At 47.9% G+C, this 16,297-nt stretch overlaps 1 long non-coding RNA gene across 1 annotated transcript; it reads left to right on the top strand.

The window, feature by feature from the left end:
• The first annotated feature begins 553 nt into the window (after positions 1–553).
• On the top strand, positions 554–9,014 carry LOC128842870 (uncharacterized). Its single transcript, XR_008446137.1, has 3 exons — positions 554–2,053; positions 7,837–7,923; positions 8,764–9,014. It is a non-coding gene; the product is annotated as an uncharacterized LOC128842870 (long non-coding RNA).
• Positions 9,015–16,297: the final 7,283 nt, after the last annotated feature.

Genomic DNA, 16,297 nt, shown 5'->3' with positions numbered 1-16,297 from the left:
TTCAACTGCATTAGCCAGTCTGCCTCCCAGAGGTAGGTGATGCATAAAAGATGCTGTTTAAATATCCTTTATCACCTGTCTGCTCTACCAGCAGAAGCAGGAATAGCAAAACTGACACTGCCCCAGCTGATGGCGCATGGAGCACAGAAAAGTGTGCGGAAGAGAGAAAACAATAGCAGCAGGGGAGATTGCCAGCTAAAAGGGGAGAGGCATCACATGGACAGGAAAAGCTGCCAACCTCATGGTCACTCTTCTTTTTCCCCCCTATAGGAAACTATGCCTATTCAGCTAAACTCTTTCAAGTGAGCAGGAAATGAAGTGAGGAACTCTGAATATGCCTCTGGCTTTGTTACTTATGCAGTTGCAGGGAAATGCACACGAACTGGGCCATAACTGAAAGCTGAGAGAAAACACACAAGATGCCAGAATATAGACAAGTGTATGCTGTTGAGAGAAAAGCACTATGCTTACACAAAAGAAATGTCAACATTTTTATCTGCAGTTTATTTATTTACCTTATGGTTTTACTGATTTCATAAAGTTAATGAAGAGCATGATTTATTATAAAGGGTAAAACAAAGGGTTGAAATCACACTACTATATTTTCATGATGTCTTTCATACAAGTTACAAATAAAATCAAGCCATATTTTAAAGAGAAAACTGAAGAGTTTTGAGTTGAACATTTAGGATCAGGGAAATTGACTTGATGTCAGGGAGACAGTACAAGAGAGACTGGGCATCACAATGGAACATCAGATGGTTCAGCTCCCTAAATTAGTGGATGTCCCAAGATTTGACTGTGTCTTAGGACACTTGGAAGCTCAGTGTCTCAACATGATGCTTTCCTCATGCCATCATGCATTTGGACCATAATTACTTGCCTCCTTCATGGCTGTGCAGTAACAACCATAGAGAGGAGCCAGACAGAGCTAATGTCAACTCTGAAACAGTATTAACTTCCAAATAGATAGCTGTAGAGGCTATAGCATAACATGTTCCCCAACTCTACCCTCTCCTTGTCCTATGCCCAAATTACTATGGAGGTCTGACATCACTGATTTTGAATAGAGGGAAACTCTGCCCGGGGTTCTGAAATGAATAGCTTCATGTTGGTGGAGAGAAGAATATGGCCCTAAAAATCACAGCAGTGGTTGGATTATAGAAACATCTGCCCATTGTGACAGACCAGGGGAGGAATAATGGATCCATAAACATGGAACAAAGTGGGGATTTTACACAGAATTTTGGTGGAACTTCATCTTGCATTTACTGAAATCTCTAGCCAAATCTGCTCTTGCATACACTCATGCAAAATTAACTGAAGTCATTGGGGTTGCATCGTGGTAACTAAGAACAAAATTTGGCCCTCCAATTCTGTAAGTAGTCAGTATGTACAAAATTAAAGGTTTAATTTACACTCCCAAATTGTAATTAGGTTTTTTGCTGTAAGGGAAATGAGGAATGTGGAGAGAGTCTGGGAGCAGCCATTCCACATGCCATGTTGTCCTGAGGAACCTGTGTAATTTCAGAAAACAAAATCTTATGGGAGTTAATGCCCATCACAGTAGCATTAACTTCTGATCAATGTCTTCAGTCCCCCTTAGGGGAGTAGAAATGCACCTTATGACACCATGGCTGTGGAACAAACTCTACAAAGGAAAGAGAGGGATGGAAAGCGCCACTGAGATGCAGACCACTGTGTGTCTGCGCCAACCTCCCTAGCTAGTGACAGGATTTCTTGTGGAACAATGGGCTGATTGGTCGCCATGACCCCTGTCTCCTCTATGTGACCAGGGCCGGCTCTAGGAACCAGCAAAGCAAGCAGTTGCTTGGGGTGGCAAATTTGCAGGGGCACAAGAATCCAGCATGGGAGCTGAGAACCAACAGGGGGCCCTGGGAGCTGTAGTTCCTTGGTTAGTCCCTGCCTATACAGCCAGCCCTGGAGCAGGGAAAGAACTACATTTCCCAGCATTCCCTCTGCCGCAATTAACAGGAAAGGGAGGGGGAAGGAATGTGGAACTGAAACCTCATGCTGCAGCTTGCTGTGAATGGTAGGGACAAATTCAGTTCTATGTTTTTTGCCACCCCCACCCCAGCCCTGGGCTCGCCCTGCACCCCATGTTGCCCCAGCCCTGGACTCTCCCCTGCCCACACCCCCTGCTGCCCCAGCTCTGGCCCCCCACCTGCACCCCCCTGCTGTCCCAGCCCTGGGCTCTTCTCCCCCCCCCCCCCCACACGCACCTGAACACAAAAGATCTTTTTGTCATGACAGATATGCAACAGTTAGGGCACTACTTAGAAACAGCTATCGAACTGCATAATCAAGTCTTCAGAAAGAAAATTAGGACTATATCAATCAGGAAACAAAATAAGATTTTCAGAAACAACCTGAATTTTGTTTTATAATGAATAATATTCTATAGATGATCCCTTTCTTATAAAGCTTTCTTGTAGTTACATATATCTTTGTGAGCGTCCTAGTTCATAAGGCCTTACTGGTCTTCCAGCGTTTGGATTATCCATTGGTTGAGCAACATTCTGAAACCGGTCAGACCTAGAAAACTCCGGTATGCCAGATTTCTGTAAAGAGATTGAAGTTAAAATTAAATAAAGGTAATTTAATAAGACATTTCCTACTGTGTTTCCTCTTAAAACTGGCTGTTCATATTTATATGTCAAATTAGGTTTCATGAAGTACATTTTAAGCACTAGTTTCTGTATTTGTGAACACTAGCTATCCGGAGTGTCTGGAGATCATTCTGATATAAATTGCAAAAGATTTGGATCCTGTGTGCACTGGAGTTCAAACCATATTAGTAAGAGCTAATAGAGGTATGATATGATGTAAAGGTCTTATCAGTATGAATTTGGGATAGCTGTATTGTTCATGACTGGTGAGATTACAAGTAGGTTATCCAAAAAAAGGGTCAATAAAACCTGCAGATCACATCATGGTGTATTATGCTTATGTCACCATCTTAACAGAAAAACTTTTAGAAATGTTTTAAAGAATTAAAAAAAAAAAAAAAAAAAAAAAAGGTTTTCCTCAGTACCATGAGTCCTGCTGTACAGACAGACCAAAGGGAAAGGACAAAAAAAAAAACCTTTTTTTTTTTTTTTTTAAGAATCAAAAAGTTACTTAATTGCTCTACTATATATAAAATATCACAATTTTAAGACTAATATCTTGATATCCTGGAAAATTTCAGGAGTTGAAGCAAGTACGGTGTGTCCCATTGGAGAGCTAGAAATCACCTTTTCCAACAACAGCTCCCATTTCTGTCCTTGCAAGGCTCTGCGATATTGTACCTTAAATCTGTCACTGCTCTGGGACTGAATTTTGCCTGTTGTTGACCTTGGGCTGATGTAATTTTAGGGAGGAAATTCTACACTTGGGAAAAGAAGAAAACACTTCCCTGGCAGTGGTGGTTTTTTTCTTTCTATGTGTCTTTTTGAAGCTCTCCAAAAGCTTAGAATGTTACACCTATATCCTGCCAAGATAGATTATTGGTATGGCCCCACCAAATTCATGGTCCATTTCAGTCAATTTCATGGTCAGAAGATTTTAAAAATAATAAATTTTATGATTTCAGATATTTAAATCTGAAATTTCATGGTGTTGTAACTATAGGGGTGCTGGTTCCAAAGGGAGTAGTGGGGAGGTCGCAAGGTTATTGTAGGGGGGTCATAGTATTGCCACCCTTCTGCACTGCTGCTGCTGGCGATGGTGCTGCCTTCAGATCTGGGTGGCCAGAGAGCTGCAGCTGCTGGCTGGGAGCCCAGCTCTGAAGGCACCGCCACTGCCAGCAGCAACACAGAAGTAAAGGATGGCATGGTATAGTATTGCTACCCTTACTTCTGTGCTGCTGCTGGCAGTGCTGCTGTCACAGCGGGGCACCTGGCCAGCAACCACCGCTTTCCGGCCACCCAATTCTGAAGGCAGAGCAGAAGTAAGGGTGGCAATATCACAACCCCCCTACAATATGCTTCCAATCCCCCCATAACTCCCTTTTGTGTTGGGAGCCCCAGTTTGAGAAACGCTGGTTTCCCCTGTGAAATCTGTATAGTATAGGATAAAAGAATACAAAAGACCAGATTTCACGTCCGTGATGCGTTTTTCACAGCTGTGAATTTGGTAGGGCCCTAATTATTGGGCAGTATGTAAGCACCTGATCAAAAGTCCATGAGAAATGCTGTCTGTCTCGAAGCTCCACAATTTCACATGGTACTCATGATCACATATGCAACAGTTTTACAAAATCATGCTACAGAATAGATCCTACCTTCCCCAACCAGGGCTAGGTAAATTAGTTCAGCACTCTGCTAGCAAGAATTGTTTTAAAACATGGTTTAAACTCTAGAGGAAAAGGCACCTTATTTTTTGTTTTGTTACCATTTTCCCCTTTTGCAATCAACCTTTGAACAACTAATTGAAGACAATACTTTAATAGGAATACAGGCTTCTGAAAAAAATGGACTTCATGGGATGCCAGCAACATTTTTGTATCAACAAAATATTTTCTTTATGGGAATTACATGAAACTTATGCCTGAGTGAAAGAAAAACTCCTCCAGAATTCCAACTGGCTGAATCAGCTTTCAGACCCTAATTTTTTGCATTGATGACAACAAATTTATACAGCAAAATAAATGTCTGGTGTCCTCAAGGATAGTGGTGGAGACCTTTTGGTTGGTAGCAACCTAGCTCCCTTTTATGTCATTAATTCTACTTCACACCTACTCTAAAGGCCTGATCCATGGTGGGATTTCTGTCAGATTTAAGAATGATTCTCAGAGGTTCAAACATAAATTATACATAAATGATGAGTATGTGGAGTGTCTAATGGAAAATAATTAGATATTTGAGGTTTTCTGAATGTTTAATTTTTCTTAAAGTTTTTTAGAATCTTTACACTAAACTCTTCCCCTACTGATTTTTTTTTTTTTTTGGTTGACTGTTATGAAGAGCTGTGCCTATTTTACTTGCATAGGAACTTCCATATGGAAAGACCCCAAATTGTTTGGACACACAAATCACTTCACTGTACCACTGAAAGAGACAGCTACGGGGCAGGAAGGGAGTGCTAGTTAGGTTATTTATTTAGAATTTTTAATTGACATTAATTGCTGAAGCTGATGGAGTCCTTACATTGTTTTAAATAATCATTTACACATGATTCAGTGGCTAGAGAAAGGAAATGTGAGGAGGAGGTTACTCACCCTGTGCAGAAACTGACGTTCTTCGAGATGAGTGTCCCTGTGGGTGCTCCACTCCAGGTGTTGGTGCGTCCCTGCACCTTCGCTTGGAGATTTTTCGCAGCAGTACTTGTACTGGCCACGCATGCGCAGAGGCTGCCCCCACTGTGAGTCTAGGATAATAGTACGCACGCGTGGCCAATCTCCTCAGTTCCTTCTCTACAACGGAGGCTATCCCAACTCCGAAGTAGAGGGGAGGAGGGTGGGTAGTGGAGCACCCACAGGGACACTCATCTCTAAGAACGTCAGTTACTGCACAGGGTGAGTAACCTCCTCTTCTTCTTCGAGAGAGGTCCCTGTGGGTGCTCCACTCCAGGTGACTTAAAAGCCGCGTGCCTCAAGGGGGTAGGGACTTCGGATCTGATAGGAATGCCATAGATAGTACCGCCCTGCCCAAGCGTATATCCGATAGAGGGCCTTGAATAAGGGCATAGTGTTTAACAAATGTGTGTTCAGAGGACCAAGTGGCTGCTTTACAGATATCAGCCAGGGGAACTTTGCGTAAGAATGCAACAAAAGCAGCCAGAGATCTCGTGGAGTGCGTTCTGATGCCGTCTGGAGGTGTAACCTTCTTCATCTGATAGCACAGCCAGATGAATTGAGAAATCCAGCTTGAAAGTCTCTGGGTAGAAATAGGGGTACCTTTGGAAAGCTCAGTGATCGAGACAAAAAGTTTCGGAGAATTTCTAAAAGGTTTGGTTCTATCAAATAGAAGGACAGTGCCCTGCAGACATCTAGTGTATGCATTGAGGCTTTGAACGAGTTCGCATGTGGCTTCGGGAAAAAGGTCGGTAAGTGTATCGGCTCATTAATGTGGAATGACGAGTGTACCTTTGGAAGAAATTTGGGGTGTAACCTGAGGGTAACCTTGTCTTTGAAAAATAACGTATATGGTGGGTCTGCCATAAGAGCTGCTATTTCTCCTGCCCGTCTGGCAGAGTAATTGCCACTAAAATGCTGTTTTCATGGAGTGGTGTAAAAGGGAGCACGTGGCTAGGGGTTCAAATGGTTGTTGAGTTAGGCAAGATAGTACTAGATGAAGGTCCCACGGGGTGGTAGGTGGTTTAATGTCTGGGTATAGGGTTTGGAGTCCCTTGAGGAAGCGCTTGGTGATAGGATGAGCAAATACAGACGTATCATCAATTTTGTCATGAAAAGTTGTAATAGCAGCTAAATGGACTCTGATGGGGCTGAAAGAAAGGCCGGATTGCTTAAGGTCCAATAGGTAGTCAAGTATGAGCGGAAGAGATGCTGACGTGGGACCAAGTTGTTAGCTGAACACCAGTGTGTGAATCGTTTCCACTTACGTAGATAGGTGGTGCGAGTAGATTGTGTTCTGCTATGTAGGCGCACTCTTTGAACTTGTTCAGAGCAATCTAGTTCGCTTTGGGAGAACCATGTAGGAACCATGCTTTGAGGTGAAGCATGGACAGGTTGGGGTGGAGAAAGCGGCCGTGTTGTTGTGCTAGGAGGTTCGGGATGAGAGGCAAGGGGATTGGTGGTCGAATCGACATTTTGGTGAAAAACGGAAACCACGGCTGTCTGAGCCATGACGGGGTAATTAGGATCACCTTGGCCCAATCTGTTTGTATTTTTATCAGGACCCTGTTGAGAACTGGTATCGGGGGAAACGCATAGAGTAAGTTTTGGTGCCATGGGATCATGAATGAGTCTCCCAGGGAATGTTTGCCTAGTCCTGCTCTGGAGCAAAAATTGGGACATTTCTTGTTTTTTGCGGTTGCAAAGAGGTCTATTGCTGGGTAGCCCCAAATGTGGAATACATTGTGAATGGTGTGCTCATTTATTTCCCATTCGTGATCCCAGGGGAAACGTCTGCTTAGTTCATCCGCTGTGGTATTCATCACTCCGGGAAGATAGGCCGCAGATACCCGGATGTTGTTCGCAATTCACCAGTTCCAGAGTTTCATGGCCTCTGTGCATAGCGAATGGGATCGAGCTCCTCCCTGCCTATTCACATAGAACATGCATGCAATATTGTCTGTCATTATGCGTACGTGTTGATTCTTGATTAGTGGCAGGAAGTGACGGCATGCATTGTGAATGGCTCAAAGTTCTAGGACATTTATATGGAGAGAGGTCTTGGTTGAAGACCAAAGTTCCTGGACTGTGTGGTGAGACATGTGTGCACCGCAGCCTGTCAGAGATACATCGGTCGTCAATATGAGGGATGGAGCCTGCTGAAGAAAGGGGACTCTAGAGCAGAGGTTGGAGTGAACTGTCCACCACTGTAGGGAATCTTTGACTCGGACAGGTATGGGGAGAGTCTTGTTTAGAGGGTGCACATTCGGTCTGTATACCGCGGCCAACCACGCTTGGAAGCACCTCATGTATAGGCATGCATTTTGGACGACAGAGGTGCACGAGGCCATGTGACCTAGTATTTGTAGGTAGTCTCCGACAGTCACCTGGGGACAGTTGCGAATCCTTGTGGCCAGTCGGCTTATAGAGTTGAAGCGGTCTGGTGGGAGAGATGCCAACCCCGTCCGGGAGTCGAGGTATGCCCCTGTGAACTCCAGATGTTGGGTATATAATGTGGATTTGTTTTTGTTTATTTGCAGGCCTAAAGATAGGAAACAATTGATGGTAAGTCGTATGGATCGGAGAGCTTCGTCGAACGTTGAAGCTTTGAGGAGGCAATCGTCTAGGTAAGGAAATATTACGACCCCTTGTTTTCTGAGGTAGGCTGTAACTACGGCTAGGATCTTGGAAAAAACACGGGGGGCCGTGGACAGTCGGAAGGGGAGAACCCTGTATTGGAAATGTGTGGAGCTGAGAGTAAAACGTAGGAACCGTCTGTGGGACGGGTGTATAGTCACATGAAAATAGGCGTCCTGTAGGTTGAGGGCTGAAAACCAGTCGCCTTGCTCCAGCGCCGGGATTATAGTGGTGAGAGTGACCATCTTGAGCTTTTCCTTTTTGACAAATTTGTTGAGCCGCCTGAGGTCGAGGATTGGTCGCCATCCCCCATTTTTCTTCTCTGTTAAGAAATAATGGGAGTAAAAACCCTTCCCTCTGTGTCATTCTGGCACAGTTTCTACTGCTCCCAGTTGAAGGAGATGCTGCACTTCTTGGAAGAGTAGTCGCTCGTGAGATTGGTCCCTGAAGAGGGACGGGGAGGGTAGGTGGGTGGGAGGGAAGGAGAGGAAGGGGATGGCGTATCCAATTGTAACTACCTCTATGACCCACTTGTCGGATGTAATTTTCTGCCATTGATGAGAGAATGGTCGTAGGCGGTGGCCAAAGATAGGTGTGCCGGCTGAAGTGGGAACGCTGTTTTCTAAACCCTCGACCAATGCTTCAAATCTGCCTATTAGTGGGAGGGGGTTGCGGCGCCCCTGTAGAATTAGGACGATGACGCTGGAATCTTGGTCTTTGGCGTTGTTGTTGCTGTTGTTGCTCCTGTGGTCTATAGGAGTGTTGTATAAATGCAGGGTAGTGTGGATGTTGATAAGGTTGGTATCTATATTGTCGTCTTCTGGTCGCAGGTGGCTGGAGACCTAGGGACCGGAGGGTTGCTCTTGCGTTCTTCATCGAATGAAGCACGTCGTTCGTGGTGGAGGCAAAAAGTTTTTCCCCGTCAAAGGGAAGATCTTCAATGGTGCTCTGAACCTCTCGAGGAAAGAAAGAGGAGGAGAGCCATGAACCCCGTCGCATGACCAATGCTGTGGCGGTCGACCTTGCTGCAGTGTTAGCTACATCGAGGGCCGCTTGAAGAGCAGTATGTGATATGGTTTGTCCTTCGGAAACCAGAGCTGTGAATTGTTGTTTCTTCTGTTCTGGGATGTCATCAATAAAATCCATAAATTTATTATAGTTTTTGTGGTCATATTTTGCAAGGACTGCAGTATAATTGGCTATGCAAAATTGTAGCGTCGAGGATGCATATACTTTACGGCCAAAGAGGTTCAGGCGTTTACTGTCCTTGTTGGCTGGAGTGGAGCAGGAGTACTGTTGCTTGGCCCTCTGGTTCGCTGCATCTACTACCAATGAGTTTGGCGCCGGATGGGTAAAAAGGAATTCAGAGCCCTTTGAAGGGATGAAATACTTCCTGTCCGCTTGTTTACAGGTAGGTAGGCTTGTGGCTGGAGTCTGCCAGATGGATTTAGTGGGTTCTAAAAGGGCTACATTGATTGGTAATGCCACTCTAGAGGAAGAAGAGGGCTGTAAGATGTCTGTTAGCTCATGCTGTTGTTCAGTGACTTCCTCCAAGTTAATTCTCAAGTCACTGGCAGCTCTTTTAAAGAGGTCTTGGAATTTTGCATAGTCATCCGACGGTGTTGGAGGAAAGGGAAGTAAGGCTTCCTCAGGCGTTACGTCCGGCTCTGCTGGAATAGGAGCAGGACTCAGTTGCTCCTGGAAGTGTGACAGTGCTGCCTGGTATCTTGTGTCACTGGCAGGTCCGTCAGGTGGCGGTGCTAGACCGGTGTTGCTCCTGGTCGAGGTGCCATAGCGCACGTGTTCTCGAGGGTACGATGCCCATGGTGCCCAACATTGCCATGGTGGTGGGTAGGGCATAGGTGGTGCCATCCAGGGGTTCACTCCCCATGGGGCAGGATCCTGAGAATAGGCTGAGGTAGGTTTTTTGTAACCTCTATTGAGTGGGGTCTGGGAGTCTTGATATGGAGAAAAAACTCCCTGTGGATCAGTTTCCGCCTCACTGGAGGAAGGTTGTTCAGATCCTGACTCAGGCATTGAAGACAAACAGGCATTTATCAGGGGAGACTGCAGAATAGGTGATACCAATAGATCTGCTGTCTGAGTAAATTGAAAAGGTGAGGCTCCTGCGTGAGGTGAAAACTGTGGAGGAGAAGGTTGCCGTGAGGGAACATTCCTCTGAGCAGGGGTTTTGTTTTTGATCTCCCTGTCAGTCTGTGCCGTGGTTGCCGGTGCCATGGTCGGTGCCGGGAGGGCAACATCAGCCTGCAGAAGGTCAGGCAGGGCGGGAAATGTCGGCACCGCGTCTGTTGCGGTGCCGAACGGTGCCATAAACGAGGCAGGCAACTGAAAGCCTGAAGCCTCGGCACCAGAGCTTCGCGCCGCCGACGCAGCCTGAGGCGGCATTCGTGCGATGCCTGAGGAGCCTGGCTCTTCAAAAGTGCGGAGGCGGGGAAGCACGGGCAGGGAAATTGTTGACCTGCCTGAAGAACTCATGTGCCTCACCAACTTCTTTGTTGGAGAGGGCTGCCCCTTTTTTGTAGATTTCTTCAGTTTTTTTGAAGCAGGGGGGCTGTGGCGGGCAGCAGAGCCGGAGTCGGCACCTGGGTCTGAAACTGACCCGATAGACTTTTGCAGGAGGAGCAGTTTCAGTTTAAGCTCCCTGTCCTTCCGTGCCCTGGAACTGAGTTTGCTACAGTGGGCACATTTTTGGGGAATGTGGGTTTCCCCCAAGCACTTTATACGTAGAGAGTGGCCATCAGAGAGCGGGATAGCGTCCTTACACGTAGAGCAGCGCTTAAAGCCTGTGGAGCCGGGCATGGTAGAAGCGGCTGCGAGAAATTTTTTTTTTTTTTATAACCAATAAAAGAACTAATGAACTACACTAACAAGAAATGACAACAAACTAACTACTAGAATAGGTAATTGTAGCAAGAGTGTGGGATTTCCTAAGGATTCTGCTGAGCTCCATCTCAGGCTGGGGACGGTAGAGGAACGGAGGAGATTGGCCACGCATGAGTCTAGGATAATAGTACGCACAGCAGGGGCAGCCTCTGCGCATGCGTGGCCAGTACGAATACTGCTGCGAAAAATCTCCGAGCGAAGGCGCAGGGACGCACCAACACCTGGAGTGGAGCACCCACAGGGACATCTCTCGAAGAAGAATCATGGTTTACTCTCAGTTCTACAAATAGCTTCCTGTGTATTGGAAAAAGAGATTTAATTTCTCTGTGCCTACGTTTACTTTTTTATAGTATGTATATCTACCTACCTTTACAAGCATGCCATGAAGCTTTTGTATTAATGTTTGTAAAGCACTTGGAGATCCTTGGATGAAAGGTGCTGTGTAAGAGTTAAATATTAGCAGCACTATTGTTATTACTATTATTAGCTGTTTAACAGTGCTAGCAATAACACAACATTTTAGGGCAGAAAGTGAAGAAGAAAGTATATATTTGACAATTCAGGGGAAATTTAGTTGAACAGTAGATAATGAGTCAGTTTGGAAGTTGTTCGATATACCATAGTTATACTAAGAGCTTTGTGTCTATAGCACCCATTTTAGATTTGTACATCACCACCACTGAAGATTTCAACATGACTCTGGAAACAAAGTCGCTACATTTCTCCAATTTTATACTGGTGTAACTCCAACCAAATCAATAAATGATGCTGACACAAAACAACTGTAACACATTGGTGAATCAGGTACAGAGCTTGTTAGGCATTTGTGTTTCACATAAATTTTAAAAATTCCCCTCATTATAGAATATCAGCAACGTAGAATTATAGTTTCCATAGCAGCAGATGGATATGCTTTTGGTCCTCTAGATTCTCTATCAAAAGGCTGGATTATGCACCTGTTACTCACTTTATTAAGCACTTATTCATATGAGTAGTCCCACTGACCTCAACAATAGCTCAAATTTACCCATATGGAGAGGGCTCACACAAGGATAAAACCCTCAAAAAGGGGCTTTCACAATCTAGCCTAGACTGAATAGTGATAAGACGGTTACTCACCGTTGTAACTGTTGTTCTTCGAGATGTGTTGCTCATATCCATTCCATTAGGTGTGTGCGCGCCGCGTGCACGATCGTCGGAAGATTTTCTACCCTAGCAACACCGGCGGTGTCGGCTGTGGAGCCCCCTAGAGTGGCGCCTTCATGGCGCTGAATATATACCCCAGCCGACCCGGCGCCCCCTCAGTTCCTTCTTGCCGGCTACTCCGACAGTGGGGACGGGGGGCGGGTTTGGAATGGATATGAGCAACACATCTCGAAGAACAACAGTTACAACGGTGAGTAACCGTCTTTTCTTCTTCGAGTGCTTGCTCATATCCATTCCATTAGGTGACTCCCAAGCCCAACTTAGGTGGTGGGGTCGGAGTGAGACATTGCTGTGTGCAAAACCGCTGACCCGAATGCAGCATCGTCTCTGGACTGCTGCACTAGTGCATAGTGAGCTGTAAACGTGTGGACTGATGACCAAACCGCCGCTCTACAAATGTCCTGTATCGGAACATGTGCCAGGAAAGCAGTCGAGGAGGCTTGGGCCCTCGTGGAGTGAGCGGTGAGGTGCGGTGCTGAGACGCCTGCCAGGTCATAGCAAGTCCGGATGCAAGACGTAATCCAGGAGGATAGGCGTTGTGAGGAGACCGGTGAGCCTTTCATTCGGTCGGCCACTGCAACGAAGAGTTGCGTCGTCTTTCTAAAGTGCTTTGTGCGGTCAATATAGAAGGCCAGGGCCCTTCGTACGTCCAGGGAATGCAAACGTTGATCCTGGCGAGTGGCATGTGGTTTGGGATAAAAGACCGGGAGAAATATGTCCTGGTTGATATGAAATAGAGAAACCACCTTAGGGAGAAAGGCAGGATGTGGACGAAGCTGCACTTTATCCTTATGGAAAACTGTATAAGGGGGCTCGGATGTAAGCGCCCTGAGTTCAGAAACGCGCCTTGCTGAGGTAATGGCTACGAGGAAGGCTGTCTTCCAGGATAGATACAAAAGTGAACAGGTGGCTAGTGGTTCAAATGGAGGACCTGTGAGTCTGGAGAGAACCAGATTAAGGTCCCACGTCGGGACGGGCTGACGCTGTTGTGGGTACGTCCGGTCTAAGCCCTTGAGGAATCTAACGACCATCGGGTTAGAGAATACCGAGGACGCGAATTCCCCTGGGTGAAAGGCTGATATAGCAGCCAGGTGAACTTTGACTGAAGATATCGCCAACCCTTGCTGTTTTAGGGAGAGGAGATATTCCAAAATGAGAGGAATAGGTGCCTGCAACGGGGGCGTGGCTCGTTGTTCGCACCAACATGAGAACCGTTTCCACTTGGCCAGGTACGTGGTCCGTGTTGAGGGCTTCCTACTGCTCAGCAGAATCTGTTGGACAGAGTGCGAGCATTGCCGCTCTGCCTGGGTGAACCATGGAGCAGCCACGCTGTGAGGTGGAGTGATTGCAGGTCGGGGTGACGCAGCCGACCGTGGTCCTGAGAAATGAGATCCGGACATAATGGAAGCGGGATCGGTGTTTGAACCGAGAGTTCCAACAGTGTGGTGTACCAATGTTGTCTCGGCCACGCTGGAGCGATCAGAATTACCTGTGCCTGGTCTCTGCGCAATTTTAGCAGTACCTTGTGGACCAGAGGAAACGGAGGGAAGGCATAAAACAGGTGGCCTTTCCAGGGAAGGAGAAACGCATCCGAGAGGGAGCCCGGAGCTCGACCTTGTAGGGAGCAGAACACGTGGCACTTCCTGTTGTCTCGAGATGCAAACAGGTCTATCTGGGGAAACCCCCACCTCCGGAAGATGGAATGTATGATGTCCGGACAGATAGACCACTCGTGTGTCTGGAAGGACCTGCTGAGTCGGTCCGCTAGAGTGTTCTGGACTCCAGGGAGGAACGATGCCGTGAGATGGATTGAGTGGGCGATGCAGAAGTCCCACAGGCGAATGGCCTCTTGGCATAGAACTGACGAACGTGCTCCTCCTTGCTTGTTGATGTAAAACATGGCCGTGGTGTTGTCGATGAGAACTAACACACAACGGCCACGTAGTTGATTGAGAAATGCCTGGCACGCCAGGCGCACCGCCATCAGCTCCCGAACATTGATGTGCAGGGCTAACTGGGGTGCAGTCCACAGGCCCTGGGTATGGTGTTCGTTGAGATGGGCGCCCCAACCCAGAGATGAAGCGTCTGTGACCAGATGCAGAGAGGGTTGTGGGGCGTGAAATGGCATCCCTTCGCAGACCACATTGTGATCTAGCCACCAGGTGAGGGAGGTCAGGACCGAGTTCGGGACCATGACCACCATGTTCAGGCTGTCCCGATGTGGACGGTATATTGATGACACCCAGGTCTGGAGTGGGCGAAGCCGAAGTCTGGCATGCCTGGTTACGTACGTGCAGGAAGCCATGTGACCCAGCAGGGTAAGGCACGACCTCACCGTGGTAGTTGGGAAGGCCTGTAGCCCTTGAATGAGGCTCGTGATGGTGCCAAAGCGGTTGTCTGGCAGGGTGGCTTGTGCACGTCTGGAGTCTAGAACTGCGCCGATGAAATCTATTCTCTGGGTAGGTTCTAGAGTGGATTTGTCCTTGTTGAGTAGGATGCCCAACTCGTTGAATGTGTGCACTATTCTGTGGACGTGAGCTTGAACTTGCTCTTTGGTGCGACCGCGTACCAGCCAGTCGTCCAGGTACGGGAACACCTGTATCTCCTGCCGACGAAGGTACGCTGCCACGACAGCCATACATTTCGTGAACACTCTTGGGGCCGAGGATAGGCCGAAAGGAAGGACTGCAAATTGGTAGTGCACCGTGTTTACCACGAATCGCAGGAAGCGTCTGTGAGGTGGGTAAATTGAGATGTGAAAGTATGCGTCTTTCATGTCGAGGGCGGCGAACCAGTCTCCAGGATCGAGGGAAGGGATAATGGCCCCCAAAGAGATCATGCGGAACTTCAACTTTACTACGAATTTGTTGAGTCCGCGCAAGTCCAAGATGGGCCGCAGACCTCCTTTGGACTTGGGGATCAGGAAGTAACGGGAATAAAATCCCCTGCCCCTTAACTCTATCGGAACCTCCTCTATGGCCCCCATGGCCAGGAGCGTAGAAACCTCCTGTATAAGAAGTTGCTCGTGAGAAGGGTCCCTGAAGAGGGACGGGGAAGGGGGGTGGGAGGGGGGGATAGAAGAAAACTGGATAGCGTATCCCTTCTCCACCGTGCGGAGGACCCAGCGGTCCGAAGTTATAAGGGACCAAGCACGGTGGAAGTGGGAGAGGCGATCCCAGAAGGAGGGGCTGGATCCTGGAGGATGACTGGGGCGCCGTCCTCGACCGCACCTTCAAAAGTTCTGCCTGGGGCCTGAAGGTGGTCTAGGTGGCCCTTGGTTTTGGCCGGGTTGAGGGCCGGTCCACCTTCTTCTACCACCTCGCCCTCGCCTCCGGGTCGAGTCCGGTCTCTGACGAGGCGGGGGGGGTAGAAGCGCTGAGGCTGCGGCCTAAATGGTCTGTGCTGAGGGCCCACAACATGCATCCCCAGGGAGCGCATGATTGTTCTCGAGTCCTTGAGGCTCTGCAGGCGAGAGTCCGTCTTGTCCGAGAACAATCCATGTCCCTCAAAGGGCAGATCCTGTAGGGTTTGCTGCAGCTCCGGAGGCAAACCCGAAACTTGAAGCCAGGAGATCCTCCGCATAGCGATACCCGAAGCCAGGGTCCTCGCAGCTGAGTCTGCTATGTCCAAGGAGGCCTGCAAGGAGGTCCGAGCCACCTTCTTACCCTCCTCTACCATGGCTCCAAACTCCTCCCTGGACTCTTGGGGAATCAACTCCTTAAACTTCCCCATAGAGTTCCAGGAGTTAAAATTGTAACGGCTCAGTAGCGCCTGTTGGTTCGCCGCTCTAAGTTGCAGCCCTCCGGCTGAGTAAACCTTACGGCCAAACAAATCGAGCCGCTTAGCCTCTTTTGATTTAGGCGCTGCAGCCTGCTGGCCGTGGCGCTCTCGTGCGTTCACTGATGCCACCACCAGTGAACACGGTTGGGGGTGGGTATACAAGTACCCGTAGTCCTTAGACGGGACAAAGTACTTCCTTTCCACCCCTCTCGCTGTGGGTGGGATAGAGGCAGGAGTTTGCCATATCGTATCCGCATTGGTTTGTATCGTGCGGATCAGGGGTAGCGCCACCCTCGATGGGGCATCCGCTCCGAGGATGTTCACGATAGGGTCCTGTACTTCCACTATCTCCTCCGCCTGCAGGTCCATATTACGGGCCATCCTACGCAGGAGATCCTGGTGAGCCCGAAGATCTATCGGAGGGGGACCCGTACATGAAGTGCCCGCCACTGCCTCATCCGGAGAGCAGGAGGA

Source organism: Malaclemys terrapin, chromosome 9, assembly GCF_027887155.1.
Source record: "Malaclemys terrapin pileata isolate rMalTer1 chromosome 9, rMalTer1.hap1, whole genome shotgun sequence".
NCBI lineage: Eukaryota > Metazoa > Chordata > Testudines > Emydidae > Malaclemys > Malaclemys terrapin.
The sequence above is the reverse complement of the archived record's forward strand: the minus strand, read 5'-3'. Positions and strand labels throughout refer to the sequence as shown.